This window comes from Miscanthus floridulus, chromosome 10, assembly GCF_019320115.1.
Source record: "Miscanthus floridulus cultivar M001 chromosome 10, ASM1932011v1, whole genome shotgun sequence".
In the NCBI taxonomy this organism is placed as follows: domain Eukaryota; kingdom Viridiplantae; phylum Streptophyta; class Magnoliopsida; order Poales; family Poaceae; genus Miscanthus; species Miscanthus floridulus.
The window spans coordinates 3,238,097-3,254,148 of record NC_089589.1 but is presented as its reverse complement, the minus strand read 5'-3'; positions in this window follow the sequence as shown (position 1 = coordinate 3,254,148).

The following is a 16,052-nucleotide window of genomic DNA, read 5'->3' as shown; positions in this document are numbered from 1 at the left end:
AATTGAGGATCTACGACTGCCCTGATCTGAAGAGGCGATGCGAGAGAGAAACAGGGAGGACTGGCACCTCATCTCCCAAATCCCAAATCTTGAGATTGGCTGGTAAGCCAGATGATTAGGGGACTGTCTGTCTCTAAGTCACTACTACAGATTTGGGACTGTCTGTCTCTAAGTCACTACTACAGATTTGGACATTACTGTCATCCTCATCACTGCTGGATTTGTGAGAACCGGTAGTGATGTACCTTCACTGCCGGTTCTAAGCTTAAAAATGAGAAAATGATTGGGGCTGGGCTAAAACCGACAGTGAAAGACCACATCACCGTCGGTTTGTGGCTTGCACCGGCAGTGAGTTGGCGGCTACTTATCACTGCCGGTTCTAACCAAGAGCCGACAGTGATTTGGTGCTATCACTATCGGTTCAAGCCAATAACCGACGGTGATAAAATAGCAGTATAAAAAGCAGGCGCCGTCCTCTCCTTTCTCCCTCTCTTCCAGCCCCGAGCACAGAGGCGCGCGTTTGGGCCGCTCCCTCCATTGTTGCAGCTGCTCTTCACCGTGAGCTAGCTCTTGAATTTGGAAGAATGGCTAGATCTTTTTGCTTTAAGGTCAGTAACAAGCATTTACTCCTTTGATTTTGTAGCTTAATTAGTGTTGTTTTGATGGCTACATTGCTTGATTCTCGTTCTAGATCTTTCTCCATTCTATAGAGCACTTTTTCAGTTGGACTTTGTGCAAGGCTTCCAAGCAAATTATGGTGAATCCATCATCCAAAAAGGTTGGTGTCTTTGAACACATTTAAAATCCTAGCTAATTACATGGTGGTCAAGATCATTGTTAGTATGTGATGCTATAATTAGTTCTTGATAAGAGTAGATAGATTCTTTTATAATTTTGATGAGCAAATTAATCTATGTGTCACCTACCAATATATTGTTTGGAGCTACATTGTTGTTCATGGTCATGTCTCTAATTTTAGTCTTTTTTTAAAAATTGGTGTCTTCATTTTTATGTGGCATCGAGTAGAATAATTGTTCTTTATTATAGTGCAATAATTATTTTTTTATGGGGCTACGATTTACAATTTATATGGCCGGAGCTACCAATTTTAATTTTTCAATAATTAGTGTACAATAATGTTTTCTAAAAATAGGGTGACTAAATTAAATAAGTGTAGAATAAATGGTACTTTCGAGCTATAATTGTTGCTCATGAAGCTCGACTTCTTATTAATTTCTCTATAATTACTGTCTCAATATTTTTTTTGTGCAGTGATAGATCGAGAGTAGATGCATCTGTACCAAACAGACAAACGGTACATGCATGGCGTCAGCCTGTTTATCACCAATGCCAAAGCCCAAGCTAGAAATAAGAACCGTGTCTTCTGCCCATGCAAAGATTGCATGAATCAAAGAAAATAGGCTCAAATTGAGTCTGTACGAATGCACTTGATTACCAGGGGTTCATGCTAAACTATACGATATGCACTATGCATGACGAGGTTGGTATGAATGTTCCGTAGGAAAATGATGATGATGTGGCCATGCATGACTTAGCCATCCATGATGCTGACGAGGAACCCGGTGTCAACACAGAATCTATGGCCACAGTTAATGATATGTTTAGAAACACGCTAGCTGATGACACCGAGGATAACGATGGTATTTCTCAGCTGCTACGTAATGTAGAGACCGGATGTCTTAGTGAAAGACAACTGAGAAAGCTAGAGAAAATGAGACAAGATGGCAAAACATCGTTGTATAAGAATTGTCCATTGAGCAAATTGGAAGCCGACATCATGCTGTTAGAGTTCAAATCGACAAATGGATTGAGCAATAAAGGCTTCGATCAGTTGTTAGGTATAATAAGGAAAATGCTCCCAGAAAAAAATGAGTTGCCAGAAAAGACATACCTGGCTAAGTAAATGATCTGCCCCATCGGTCTCGAGGTTGAAAAAAATCCACGCGTGTTTCAATGATTGCATATTGTACCGTAGAGACGAATACAAAGACTTGGATGCGTGCCCAAAGTGTGAAGCGCCATGGTACAAGGAAGGGCCATCAGATGAGGGTACCAAGACCAGAGGAGGTCCGATGAAGGTCATTTGGTATTTTTTCATAGCTCTCCGGGTGCATAGGCTATTTACATGTGCAAAGTCAACCAAGCTGTTACGTTGGCATGGCGAAGAGCGTAAGAAAGATACAATGATGAGGCACCCCGCCGATGGGAAGGACTGGAGGACAGTCAATACTATGTTCTATAAGAACATCGGTGGATAGGTAAAACACCTATGGTTTGGTTTGAGTACAGATAGGATGAATCATTTCGACCAGGTTAGAAGCAATCATAGCACGTGGGCAATGACGCTCTGTATATACAACCTTCCACCTTGGCTCTGTATGAAGCGGTCATACTTGCAGATGCCACTACTGATCCAAGGGCCAAGACAACCTGGGAATGACATCGATGTATTTCTGGAACCAGTGATCGATGAACTAGTGGAGATGTTTGAAAAGGGTGTGGATGATGTTTGAGACGAGTACAAAAGGAACATGTCACAATCAAGGCAGTACTTATCGCTACACTCACCAACCTGCCAGGTCGAGGTTGCTTGTTCGGAGAGAAGACAAAAGGCTATACTAGATGTGTCGAGTGCTTGGACGACACCGATGTGGTACATTTACGAAAGAACTCAAAGATAGTTTATATGGGACACCGTAGGTTCCTACCTAAGGATCACCTTACCGCAGGAACATAAAAGATTTTGACGGGACTATTGAGAAACGCTTACCTCCAAAATATCGAGACGGGCCTGCGATATTTCGAGAAGTCAACAAACTAGAGGTTGTCCTTGGGAAGGGGGACAATGCAGTAGCAGCGCCTAATGGGAGCGTCTGGAAGAAAAAAATCAGTTTTCTGGAAACTACCTTACTGGCTAGTGCTGAGTGTACGCCACTATCTTGATCCTATGCACATTACTAAAAACGTGTGTGGTAACATGCTTAACACCTTGATGGACACCGGGGGGCATCGAAGGATTCACTAGCCACACGCCTAGACATGCAACACTTGGGAATCAGGAAGGAGCTGCATCCCGTGGCGCTTGAGGATGACCAGTTCAAACTTTCGGTTGCATCGTGGACCTTGAAGAATGAAGAAAAGCGTGCGCTTATTTCTTTCTTCAATGAACACAAAGTCCCGATGGGCTACTGTGCGAACCCGAAGAGGCTATTGAACATGAGAGAACTCAAGTTCAACTATGGCTATATGAAGGCCCATGACTGTCATGTCATTATGACTCAGTTGCTCCCTGTTGCCCTACGTGGTATCCTCCCCTAAAGGATGGCGCCCCAATCATAAAGCTATGCTCGTTCTTCAACGCGATCTCAAAAAAGGTCATTGATGTGTCCACGCTGGACCAGCTGTAGTGGGACATAGCCGAAACTCTCATTAGACTTGAGATGCATTTCCCGCCGACTTACTTTGATATCTCAGTGCATCTGCTCGTTTATCTTGTTGACCAAATTAGAGCCCTTGGCCCAATGTACCTGCATCAGATGTTCCCTTTTGAAAGGTTGATGAAAGTTTTCAGGAGGTATGTTAGGAACAGATTCATGCTAGAAGGGGACATGGTTGAAGGATGGTCTACGGAGGAGGCCATTGAGTTCTACACATATTATCTGGACATCAATAGGGTCGAAGTTCCAGAATCTCGTCACGAGGGAAGACTAGGTGGCAAAGGAACGATCGGGGAGAAATCTATCATAGTAGACGACCTTGTTTCTTTTAGACAGGCACAGTTCGCTGTTCTCCAGCAAGTAGAGGATGTGATGCCATACATTGACGAGCATAGGCAATCGCTGCGAACTTTGTATCCGAGCAGGTCGTTGTCGATGCAGGACCCACGGGATACCCCGCAAGGAAGGGAGAAGATCTAGTCTAACTAGGATTCTTCCCATGTAATCTTAGTAGTAGTATTATTCTGTAATCCTACTAGGAACTCTCATTGTAAACCGACTAGGACTCTGGCCTCCTGACTATATAAAGGAGGGCAGGGTTCCTAGAGACGGGAGACTCTTCAGACGATCAATCCAACGCAAAGGCTAACGCCGACTGGACGTAGGGCTATTACTCGATCACGATCGAGGGCCCGAACCAGGATAAATTGACTGTCTCTTGCGTTAACCGTCGAGTTCCGCATACGCTGAAGCCCGAACTAACTGCCCCGGGTACCCCCGTGGCAGGCTATCGGTGATCAAACATTGACAGCTGGCGTGCCAGGTAGGGGCTTTCGGCGAATTTGCATTCGAGAGCTCGATGGACCTTGACAACATGATCTTCTCGACGGGATCGACCTTCATCTTTGGCTCATGGATCTGCGAGGTGGACGACAATGGCAAGCTCCAAAGCTGTCTCCTCGAAGATTCGGATCACCATGAAGACCTTTCTATTTCGGCGACTACGACAGATCAACTCGCCAGAAGATTCGCGCAGCTCGTGATGTCCGATCCAACTCAGATTTCGTGGCTTTGCGCATTCGATTCAAACTCAGGCTCCACATCCGAGATGGAGTTTTATCCGAGTTCTTTCGAAAAACCAAGTTCTTTTCCGAGGGGACTCCAGAATGCGGCCTTGACCTATCAAGAATACAACTCAGAGTACACTCAGAGTCTTTTCAAGAAGTCAGATCCTTTTCCATTTGGACTCCACAACATGACAAAATCTTACCAGGCACGGCTCGAAGGGTCCCTTGATCCGGTGCTCAGAATACCACTGAAAGGAGCTCAGGAAGGTCTCGTACTAACTATAACATCTCAAGACTGTATCGTCCACTGTTCCTGAGGATAGCGGTACCCGACTAATCGGCACGACGACAACAGCAATTCTACCCTACCAAGAAGGAGACTCGATCTGCGACCTTGAAGCCTCTACTAAAATTATCAACAACTCCGACAGTGTGGAAACCAACACCGATAACAGAACAATTCACGCACGAGAAGTATTCATGGTTCGCCGTCCTCGATCACCACTGGTCCCCCTAGAAGCACCCGATATCAGGTCATCGGATGAATCTGAGTCCAACATATCACCCTTCATCTAGGGGCACGATGGTGAGACCGAGAATCAGAAGCAAACCAGAGAAAGAAGAAACAAATTGAAACAAGGACGCCAACGTCATGCTAGGCAACGCAAGGAAGCTTGGATCAGATATGAGTCAGATCTGGCTGAGTACAATAGAAGAAAATTAGAACAAGAAGTCAAAGAAAGACGCGCGACAAATACACCCTGCAATAGGATCCGAGAAGCACTAGAAGAACTCGAAGCAACATCACATCCTAGCGAAAAACAGGAACAGCTCCGGGACCTTCTTCGGTCAGTAGCCCTAAGGACGCACGACGGAAGGACCCGCTCAAGACTACCTGCCATGTCAACATCTCATAGGAAGGAAGATCAAAATCAAAGGAAGTCCGCTTTCGAGAGACTTTGACCAAGTGAAAGTCACAATAGAGAAAGTAGAAAGGACCACAGTCAAAACTACCGAGTCGAACAACCAAGAAAGATCAGAAGTGAAGCACCCGTTCAGACAGCCCCACAGAACTACTCTCACCAAAACAACAGTTGGCTGAAAGGAGGTGCTGAATCCGAATACAAAGAAGCTAGAACGCATGATAGATTCCCTTGTTTTGCAAATAGACTTGCTTCAATATGACTACCTCACAAGTTCAAGCCATCCAACCACTCTAAATATGATGGCAAGACCGAGCCAAGGCAGTGGCTCAGGATTTACTCGCAATCGATTGAACTAGCCAGAGGAGACGACGATATCAAGACCTTGTTCTTTCCCATGGCCCTAGAAACCATGCCCCTCCAATGGTTCGACAAATTGAATCCAGGATCAATTAGAAATTGGGAGGACTTGCAAAGAGTTTTCTGTGAAAATTTCGTGGGTATCATTACGCACCCCATCACCCACGCAGAATTAAAAGGACTCAAGCAGAAAGGGGGCAAAAGTCTCAGAAATTACTATCGACGATTTGGCGAGCTACGTGTTCAAGTACATGACATCACCGAACGAGAAGTAATCGAAGCTTTCTCTCACGTAATCATGGCTAGGTGGCAATTTCAGGACTTCTACAACGAAAACCCGAGAAATAATGAAGAATTCAGACGCACAGTAGAAAAGATGCTTACTGCAGAAGAGAAGACACGAGAAAGGTTCCCGGATAGAAACGACCGAGGCAATCCTGACAAGCAAAATCATCGAAACATCAGACATCAGGAAAGAAAACTTGGACCAGACAACACTGTAGCGGTGGCTGACAAATCAAGGAAGTTTTCCAAACTCAGAAGATATGACGACATCGAAAACATGCAGTGCATCTGGCACCCTAAAGGAAATCACACCATCGGAAATTACTTCACCTTCAATGATCGATACATAAGAAAAGATAGTAAGGGAAACACAAAAGAAGACAATCAGAAAAAAGATGAAGATAACCACGAAGACAAGGGATTCCAAAAATCCAGGGGGACAGTAGCAGTGATCTTCGCCGGGGCCCTGGATTCCAGAAGCAAACATCAAGAAAAGCTAGCTCTACGAACCATCACGGCAGCAGAACCGGCTACTCCAAGATATCTCAATTGGTCACAGTATCCAATCCAGTTTTCAAGAGAAGACCAATGGACTAGCGTAGGAAACACAGGCCATTACCCACTGGTTCTAGATCCAACTATCGCCGGTATGACTGTCACAAAAGTACTAATTGATGGAGGAGCCGGACTCAACATCATTTTTTTAGAAACGCTAAGGAAGATGGAACTACAACTCGTCGGGATGATTACACCAACGAGCACCCCTTTTATGGGATAGTACCTAGCAAGGCAGCCATGCCGCTTGGACAAATCACTCTACCGGTTACTTTTGGAACTCTCTCAAATTACAGTACAGAGTTCATCAAGTTTGAAGTTGCAGACTTTGATTCATCATATCACGCAATCCTCGGACGCCCAGTACTAGGAAAATTCATGGCGATACCACATTACCCGTACCTACTGCTTAAGATGCCAGGGCCTAATGATGTCCTTTCCCTTCAAGTTTATTTGAAGTGCGCTTTTGACTGCGACATTGAGGCAATCCAAATTATAGCCAAAGCACAAGCCGCCAATGGTAGAAAAGAAATAGCCACTATTGCCACAGAAATGAGCCCAGAAGAACTAGAGATACCGGCTAAAAAGCCCAGCATCCTCACACCACCAAAAGAAGTCGACGTTAAGCAAATCGACCTGGGCACCGGTGATCCCTCCAAAACGGCAACCATCAGCGCCCACCTCTCGGCAAAATAGGAAATCGCGCTCACCAACTTTCTTCGGGACAACAAAGATATCTTTGCTTGGAAGCCGGCCGACATGCCAGGTGTCCCAAGAGAGTTGGCTGAGCACATAATCGATATCAATGAAGGCTCCAAGCCTATGAAGCAACGGCTATGACGGTTCTCACCCGACAAGAAGGCAGCAATTAAAAAAGAAATCACAAAGCTAATGGCAGTCGGATTCATCAGAGAAATCCTTCATCCAGATTGGCTAGCAAACCCAGTTCTAGTACAAAAAAAGAATACAGATGAGTGGCACATGTGTGTCGACTACACAGATCTCAACAAACACTGCTCGAAAGATCCATTTGGGTTACCACGCATTGATCAGATAGTTGATTCAACAGCAGAATCTGTCCTATTATCCTTTCTTGATTGTTATTCAGGATATCACCAGATCGCATTAAAGGAACAAGACCAGAGCAAGACATCTTTCATCACTCCGTTCGGTGCCTACTGCTACAAGACAATGTCGTTTGGACTCAAGAATGCTGGTGCCACTTACCAGAGAGCTATCCAAACGTGCCTTGGTGAACAGATCAGCGAAAACGTAGAGGCATACGTGTATGACGTAGTAGTGAAAACAAAGAACCTGGACACACTAATTGAAGACTTAAAGCAAACCTTCGAAAACCTGAAAAGGTGGAGGTGGAAATTGAACCCAAACAAGTGTGTATTCGGAGTTCCTTTAGGACAACTACTCGGATTTTTGGCCAGTCATCGTGGAATTGAAGCCAGCGCTAAGCAAATTCGAGTCATAACAGAGATGGACCCTCCTCGAAGTGTCAAAGATGTGCAGAAACTAACAGGCTGCATGGCGGCCCTCAATCGTTTCATATCAAGACTCGACGAAAAAGGGTTTTCTTTCTTTAAACTACTAAAGAAGACAGACAAGTTCGAGTGGACAGAAGAAGCCAACGAAGCCTTCAAAAAACTTAAGGCATACCTCAACTCCTCGCCCGTTCTCACACCTCCAAAGAAATATGAAGACATGTTGCTGTACATTGCGACAACTTCTACTATGATCAGCACAGCGATAGTCATAGAAAGAGAAGAAGAAGGGCGCGTATATAAAGTACAACGTCCCATATACTACATCAGCGAAGTACTATCAAAATCAAAAATCCGATACCCGCATGTGCAAAAATTACTCTATGCCCTCCTGATCACTTCACGCAAGCTCCGCCACTATTTTGAAAGCCACAAGATTACCATGGTGACAGATTTCCCACTCGGAGACATCCTACACAATAAAGACGCAACAGGGCGCATATCTAAGTGGGCAGTTGAACTTGGTGCTCTCAATATCGATTTCATCCCACGGAAGGCAATTAAATCTCAAGCCCTTACCGATTTTGTGGCCGAGTGGACAAAAATTCAACAACCTATGTCAAATACCATCCTTGACCATTGGAAGATGTACTTTGATGGATCACTCAAGCTAGGTGGAGCCGGTGCAGGCGTTCTCCTCATTCCTCCAGACGGAAAACAACTCAAGTATGTCCTTCAGATATTATGGCAAGCTACAAACAATGAAGCAGAATACGAAGCCCTCATCCACGGGCTCCGAGTAGCAATTACCCTCGGAATCAAGCGTTTGCTCGTATATGGTGATTTGACAGTAGTCATCAACCAAGTCAACAAAGATTGGGACTGTACCAAAGAAAACATGGGCGCCTACTGTGCTGAAATACGAAAACTCGAAAAACATTTTTAAGGATTAGAAATTCTACATGTCCTACGCGACTCTAATATTGCAGCAGACGTCCTCGCCAAGCTCGGATCGGACAGGGTGAAGGTCCCACCCAGCGTATTCATAGAGGAGTTATCAGCTCCCTTTATCAAACAACTCGGTGAGATAACCCCTGAACTCCTAGCTAAAGGCACCCAGATTTTGGTAATCAATACCTCATTGACCCATGCTTTTATTGATTATATCAAAGAGAATAAGTTACCAGCAGATAAAGAGGAGGCTACCAGAGTTGTTCGCCAGAAGCAAGAACTACGTCCTAGTGGGGGACAAGCTGTACAGAAGAGCCACATCATCAGGAGTACTCCTAAAATGTGTCTTGTTTGAAAAAGGCAAAGAGATCTTAGACGAAATACACTTAGGTTGCTGTGGAAATCATGCCGCTTCAAGAACACTAGTCGGCAAAGCATTCCGCACTGGATTCTACTGGCCAACCGCTTTGAAAGACGCAGAAGAACTCATCAGAAAATGCAAAGGTTGTCAAATGTTTGCAAGACAAGCTCATGTACCAGCTCACAATCTCATCTGCAGCCCACCTGCTTGGCCTTTCTCCTGCTGAGGGCTAGATCAAGTAGGACCTCTCAAGAAAGCAAAGGGTGGCTTCGAGTACATCTTTGTAGCAATTAACAAATTCATCAAGTGGATTGAATACAAACCACTCACAAAATACAGCGCAGCCAAAGCAGTTGAGTTCATCCAAGACATTATGCACCGCTTCGGCATGCCCAATCGAATCATCACAGATTTGGGTTCTCCCTTCACAGCTACAGAATTCCAAAGTTGGGCATAGGATTGCGGCTTTAGCATAGATTACGCATCAGTCGCACATCTAGAAGCCAATAGATAGGTAGAAAGGGCTAATGGACTCATACTAGCCAGATTAAAACCAAGATTGTATGAAGAACTAGTGGATTATGGACCCAAATGGATTGAAGAATTACCAAAAGTAGTATGGGGGCTACGAACTCAAATAAGCAGAGCCACCGGATACTCACCTTTCTTCCTAGTTTATGGATCAGAAGCCGTACTACCTGCCGACTTGATCTGGACGTCACCAAGGATAGAACAATATGACAAAGGAGAAGCAGAACACACCCGAAGATTAGAACTCGACAGTACAGAAGAAGTCAGAGTAAACGCTATCCTTCAATCAGCCAGATACCTACAAGGTTTAATATGCCACTACAACAAGAATACCCAGCCTCGATCACTCCAAATCGGAGACCTAGTACTAAGAAGAATACAAAAAACTAACAGACGCCATAAACTACTCAGTCCATGGGAAGGTCCCTTTATTGTCACAAAAGTCACTGGACCAGGCACGTACAAGTTGATAACTAAAGATGGAAAAGAAGTCAACAATACATGGCACATCAGCCAACTAAGAAGATTCTACGCATGAAAACAACTCAAGGAAGAATATATATACAAGCCACAAGAGATCAACGTTCATGATCAATAAAGATAGTGTTCCTCGACAACATATGTATTATTACGGCTTATCAACGTTCATGATCAATAAAGATGGTTTTTTCTCGACAACATATGTCTTATTATGGCTTTCCTCGAGTTGTTTACACTTAGCTTACTAGCCGAGAGCAAAGAGCTGAAAAGATACTTGAGCCTGTCCGATGAGGGTAGCTAATAAGCTAACACCCGAACCAAAAAGCAAAATGGCTGAAATTATGCCATGAGCATACCGGCCGAGAGCAAAAGAGCTAAAAAGATGCTTGAGCCAACGATGAGGGTAGCTAATAAGCTAACACCCGAACCAAAAAGCAAAATGGCTGAAATTATGCTGAGCATACCGGTCGAGAGCAAAAGAGCTGAAAAGATGCTTGAGCCCACCGATGAGGGTAGCCTAATAAGCTAACACCCGAACAACAAAAAGCAAATGGCTGAAATTATGCCTGAGCATACCGGCCGAGGAGCAAAAGAGCTGAAAGATGCTTGAGCCTGCTGATGAGGGTAGCTAATAAGCTAACACCCGAACCAAAAGCAAAATGGCTGTGAAATTATGCCTGAGCATACCGGTCGAGAGCAAAAGAGCTGAAAAGATGCTTGAGCCCGCCGATGAGGGTAGCTAATAAGCTAACACCCGAACCAAAAAGCAAAATGGCTGAAAATATGGCTGAGCATACCGGCCGTGAACAAAAAAGCTGAAAAGATGCTTCAGCCTGCCGATAAGGGTAGCTGATAAGCCAACACCCGAACCAATCCTAAGATGTTTTTACAACCAGGGAAAGGGCCAGATGGTGGCCACATCTCAAGTTAAGCAAAAAAGCTAAAAAGAAGAAGCTGAAGATACTTGAGATCGCTGGTCCTAAGTCTTTTTAGTACCAACAAGAACAAAAAGGTTGTCAGGACAAAGATCTACTTACCCCGAGTTGTTTACACGGCCCAGACGAAAGCCAGACAAGCACTCGACAAATCAAGAAAGCTTGTCAAGACAACGATCTACATTACCGAGTTGTTTACACGACGCAGACGAAAGCTAGACAAGCACTCGGCAAATCAAGAAAGTTTGTCAACACAACGATCTACATATACCGAGTGGTTTACACAGCGCAGATGAAAGCCAGAAGAAACGACTACTTGGAAAAAATTCTGATCACTTGGACAACTCATTTAAAGAATAAACAAGGCAAAGACATCTAGGCAAAGAAGACATCAACAAAAATAAAGAATCTTCATTCAAAAAGAAGTACAATATCCTATTACAGAGGTTGGAGTACAAAGGTCAATTACATCAAGCATCGTCATTAGGAGAAGAAATATCAATATCAAGATTATCCACAATCCTCCTGGCTAAATCTTCGACCTCAGGCTCCACCTTTTCAACGACATCCAAATATTCTTGACCCTCGGCTTCCTATGCAATCTTGGACAAAGGGAACTCCGGAGCAAGAACCCGGACCCGAGCAAGAACATTTCTGGTACATAGTTGGGCGCACCTCTTCACGAACTCCTGGAAACGGGTCGGAACTTAGGGAATAAACTGAGCCCAAGATTGACCATCATCTGTTGGAGTCCGGAGAAGGTCGGCTACTAACCGAAAAGATTTCTACAAAGCATTCCAGTTCTCAGTAGCCATCGCCAACTTGCCAGTCAAGACTTCAACAGTTTTTTGGGCCTACACAAGATCCATGTCAGCTCCACGCCTAATCAATTTGGCAAGCGTGAGTTCTTCTTCAGCACGAGTAATTACCTCCTCAGCCCTATTGTGATTATTGCAAACAAGTACCTTCATCTCCTCAATACCCTCCGAGAGCTTCTGCTTTTCAACTCGGAGAGCTAGACCAGACACCAAAAAACAAGTCAGCAGAAAGGGAAATTTGAATACAAAAGGAAACAAAAAAGAACCCGCAATACCATCACACTCTTTCTTCATGGCCTCCACATTCTTCAAGGCCTCCTGGACAGCAGCATCCCTACGCTCTTCTACCTCAACAACCCGGGCACGGAGAGCCTTTTCCTCCTTCTAGTGCGTTTGACGCTCAGTCTACATCTCGGCCCGACAGAAGTCAAGCTCTGTTTTAGGGCACTAACCTTAGAAGACAACTTTTTCTCGGTTTTAGACGAGAAAAAGAAGCCGGTATGATCACGAGAAAAAGACTGAACAAAAGGAGAGAGAGAAAAACAAGACATAAGAACAGAAGAAAGACGAACATCTAAAGAAAGAACTTCAAAAAAACTTACCTAGAGTTTTTCCCCAAAAGAAGTCGCAAAGGCTGCAAAGGATCCCTAGGCAGCGGTCAGCTCTGACAACCGATGAGTGGCATCAAATTTTTGCAACACATCATCATCCATACGCTGATCACTAGTACTAAGAGGAGCAGAGGGAGAAGCTGGCTGATGCAAAGAAGGCAAGGCCAGGGCCGTATCCTGGGAAGCCCTAGCTACCTCCTTAGTTGGATCCACCCCCACGACAACGGTCGCACCCGGAGTCAGCAGATCCGAAGCAGCGTGATCACCAGGGAACCCTGTCTCCCTCACAGCCACCTCGCTGACTGTACATTCTGAGTCCTTTAACTCAGTACATGGGGGCACACCAGAGGACTGACAAGGGGTCGGCTGAGGATTAAGAGAAGGCGAGGGTCTGCAAGATGATAAGGAAACTCAACGATAAGAATATGAATCAGAAAAAAGGAAAACAGAAGCAAAGAAACATAACCAGGATTCACTCACTTAGCTATCTTTTTCTTCATAAAATCCCCAAGACGAACAGAAGATCTTAGAGGGGGAACTATAGCAGCAAAAATATCACCACCACTCTGCGACAAGAGTGGCGTGGTCGGTACCGGAGCCCCAGAAGAACTCAAGCTCAACGACCGCTTGCTACAAGAGAACAAGGCCAAAAGTCAGAACAAAAAGAGGTGTTCAAAAATAGAAAAACAAAACAACTCACCAACGCGTGACAAGGGCCGCATCATCATCCTCATCTTCCTCATTCTCAGACATGGCAACCACAGTGCCATCTGAAAAAGGAGAAAAGTACTCGGTTAAGGGCACAAACAAACAACAAGAAGACAAAGCGTATTAATATGCTCACCTAGGAGCATGCTACCTATAACTTGAGTACCTAGATGAGTACTCGACTGGCGAGGCTTCTTGGTAGCAGACAAACCAGAAGAACAATCCGATCGCCCCCTTTTTCCAACACTACGAGGAGCTCGAGGAACTGGACGAGGAACATACTCTACATATACGTCAAGAACTGCGGAAGAAACACCAGGAAATATCGTGGTGGTTTGAAACTTACTGGTTAAAGATGCCCCAGCAAGACTCTCCCCAGTCTCCACAATGGCAGGGCAGTCATCAAGGGGGATCGGATCAACAAAGTTACGCCCCAATTCCTATAAAAGAGTAAAACAACCAGACAAGAAAGATTAAGCAAAAAGTGGAGACAGCAAAGGAAATACAAAAAGTACCCACATAAGAAAAAACAACTCACAGCAGGAGGCAGGTTGTTAGCACAATACTCAAGGACAGCATGCGGAACGATGCTTACTCCTTTCAATATCTTCTGAAGGTGCTCGAGCACCTCCTCATCAGTCACTCAAGGGAAGGGACCATACAAGAAGGAGCCTCCGCCCCAGAGTACTCAAAACCATAATTTTCTCGCTCCTTTAGAGGCTGAACACGGCAGCAAAGAAAACTGGAAACGATACCGAAGCCGGTCAAGCCCTACTGTTTCCGAGTACATATCCTCTCAAGAAACGGCTTGATCGCCTAGAGCTCATTCGTCGTCAGGTGATTCTTTTTCCATCGGTCAATAACCACGGGACCAGAACCAGAATGAATAGCAAGAGGAGGAATCAAATTAGCGGCATAAAACCAGTCAGCACGCCAATCCCTCACAGAATCAACCAAGTCATAATCAAAGAATTTACTCTTAAGGCCCTGATGAAACTGAATCTCGCAGCCACCAAGAACATGGGTGTCATCGCGGCAAGGTTGTGGTTTCAGACGGAAGAAGTAACGAAAGAGAGAAAGAGAAGGAGGAATTCCAAGAAAAGTTTCACAAAGATGAACAAAAATGGAAAGATGAAGGACAACATTGGGAGCAAGATGGTTCAGGCTAATCCCAAAATAACTGAGAAATTGGTGAAGAAAAGCAGAAGCAGGAAGGCAGAGTCCAGCACGGATAAAGGAGACAAAAAGAACAATCTCACCAGGACCTGGAGTTGGGACCCGATGCTCGCCTAGAGCTCTCCAATCAGCAAACTCCTTGCCCTAGATCAGACCATCACTGACAAGCTCGCGCAACTGATCCTCAGTTGTAGTCGGAGCCAGCCAGATCTTCTGAGTAGCCCTCATGGCCATGAATTCTTGATTTTCAATCACAGAAAGCGAAGCCTCCTCGTCTACAAAGGTTGCCTGGGACTTGCTCGCTGATTTCTTCCTACCCATATACTAGCGAAAGCAATAAAGCACTAAGAAGCAGTGAGGCTCAGACGGTGGCGCTCAGAGGACGGCGACAATGGCAGCGGCGGAGTTTTGAAGACTAGGGTTTCAAGGCAAAAGCAGGGCAACAAAGAAAAAGAAGAAGAAAGGCCTTTAAATAAATTTTACAGCAATAAAAACGCGGCCCACCAGGCCCGTTTAAACATGGCATGAGAATGCAACGATTCATTTCTCACAACAACTGACACAACTAAAATGACAGACGGCACACTTCTACACAACGGTACAATTCAACGGGCAGATTTCAGACTTATCCATCCAGCACAACGGTAGAGTTATCATATTACTACAAAAAGAACTCATCAACCATGAAGCAACGAAGGGTTACCTCACAAGGAACACAAGAACCCGGTTCTTATAGAAAGAACTCGGGAATCTCATAAACAACCAGGACTTCAGCAGGAAAAAGAATGATAACTCAGAAGACAAGATTCTTTCCATTATAAATGGCTTCAAAAAATATAAGATTACACATCTTACAAGACCCAACGAACTCGGAACTACGACAAACAAGGTAGCAAAGAGGAACCCGGACACAACTAGGCTTTGGAATGACTACGTGTTCCAAATTGCTACTCGGTAGAACAAACCGTACTCGGCTACACTGTTTTCTTCAAAGGAAGAACGCAATACATCCAAGGCGGAGATCAGCAGCACTGCAGGACAACATGGACCAAGAGAAGCCTGCAGGCATCTGTCTACCCAAGTCCAATGTGATTCTGGATATGGTGTTGATCTGCACCGGACAGTCGCAGAGCAGGCGAGGAAGATCAACCCAGAACTGCTGGATGAAGGAATGTATCCCGCATCATAAGACTTCCTCCAACTACCACCACGTACTTCCTGGTACAATGCTGCTGCGAGATTAGTCTACCTCTAATCCCTATCACAAGACTTCCTCCAGCTACGACAAGATATACAAGAACTACAAAATACGCCTGGGGGCTGCTCTACTTCACAAACTA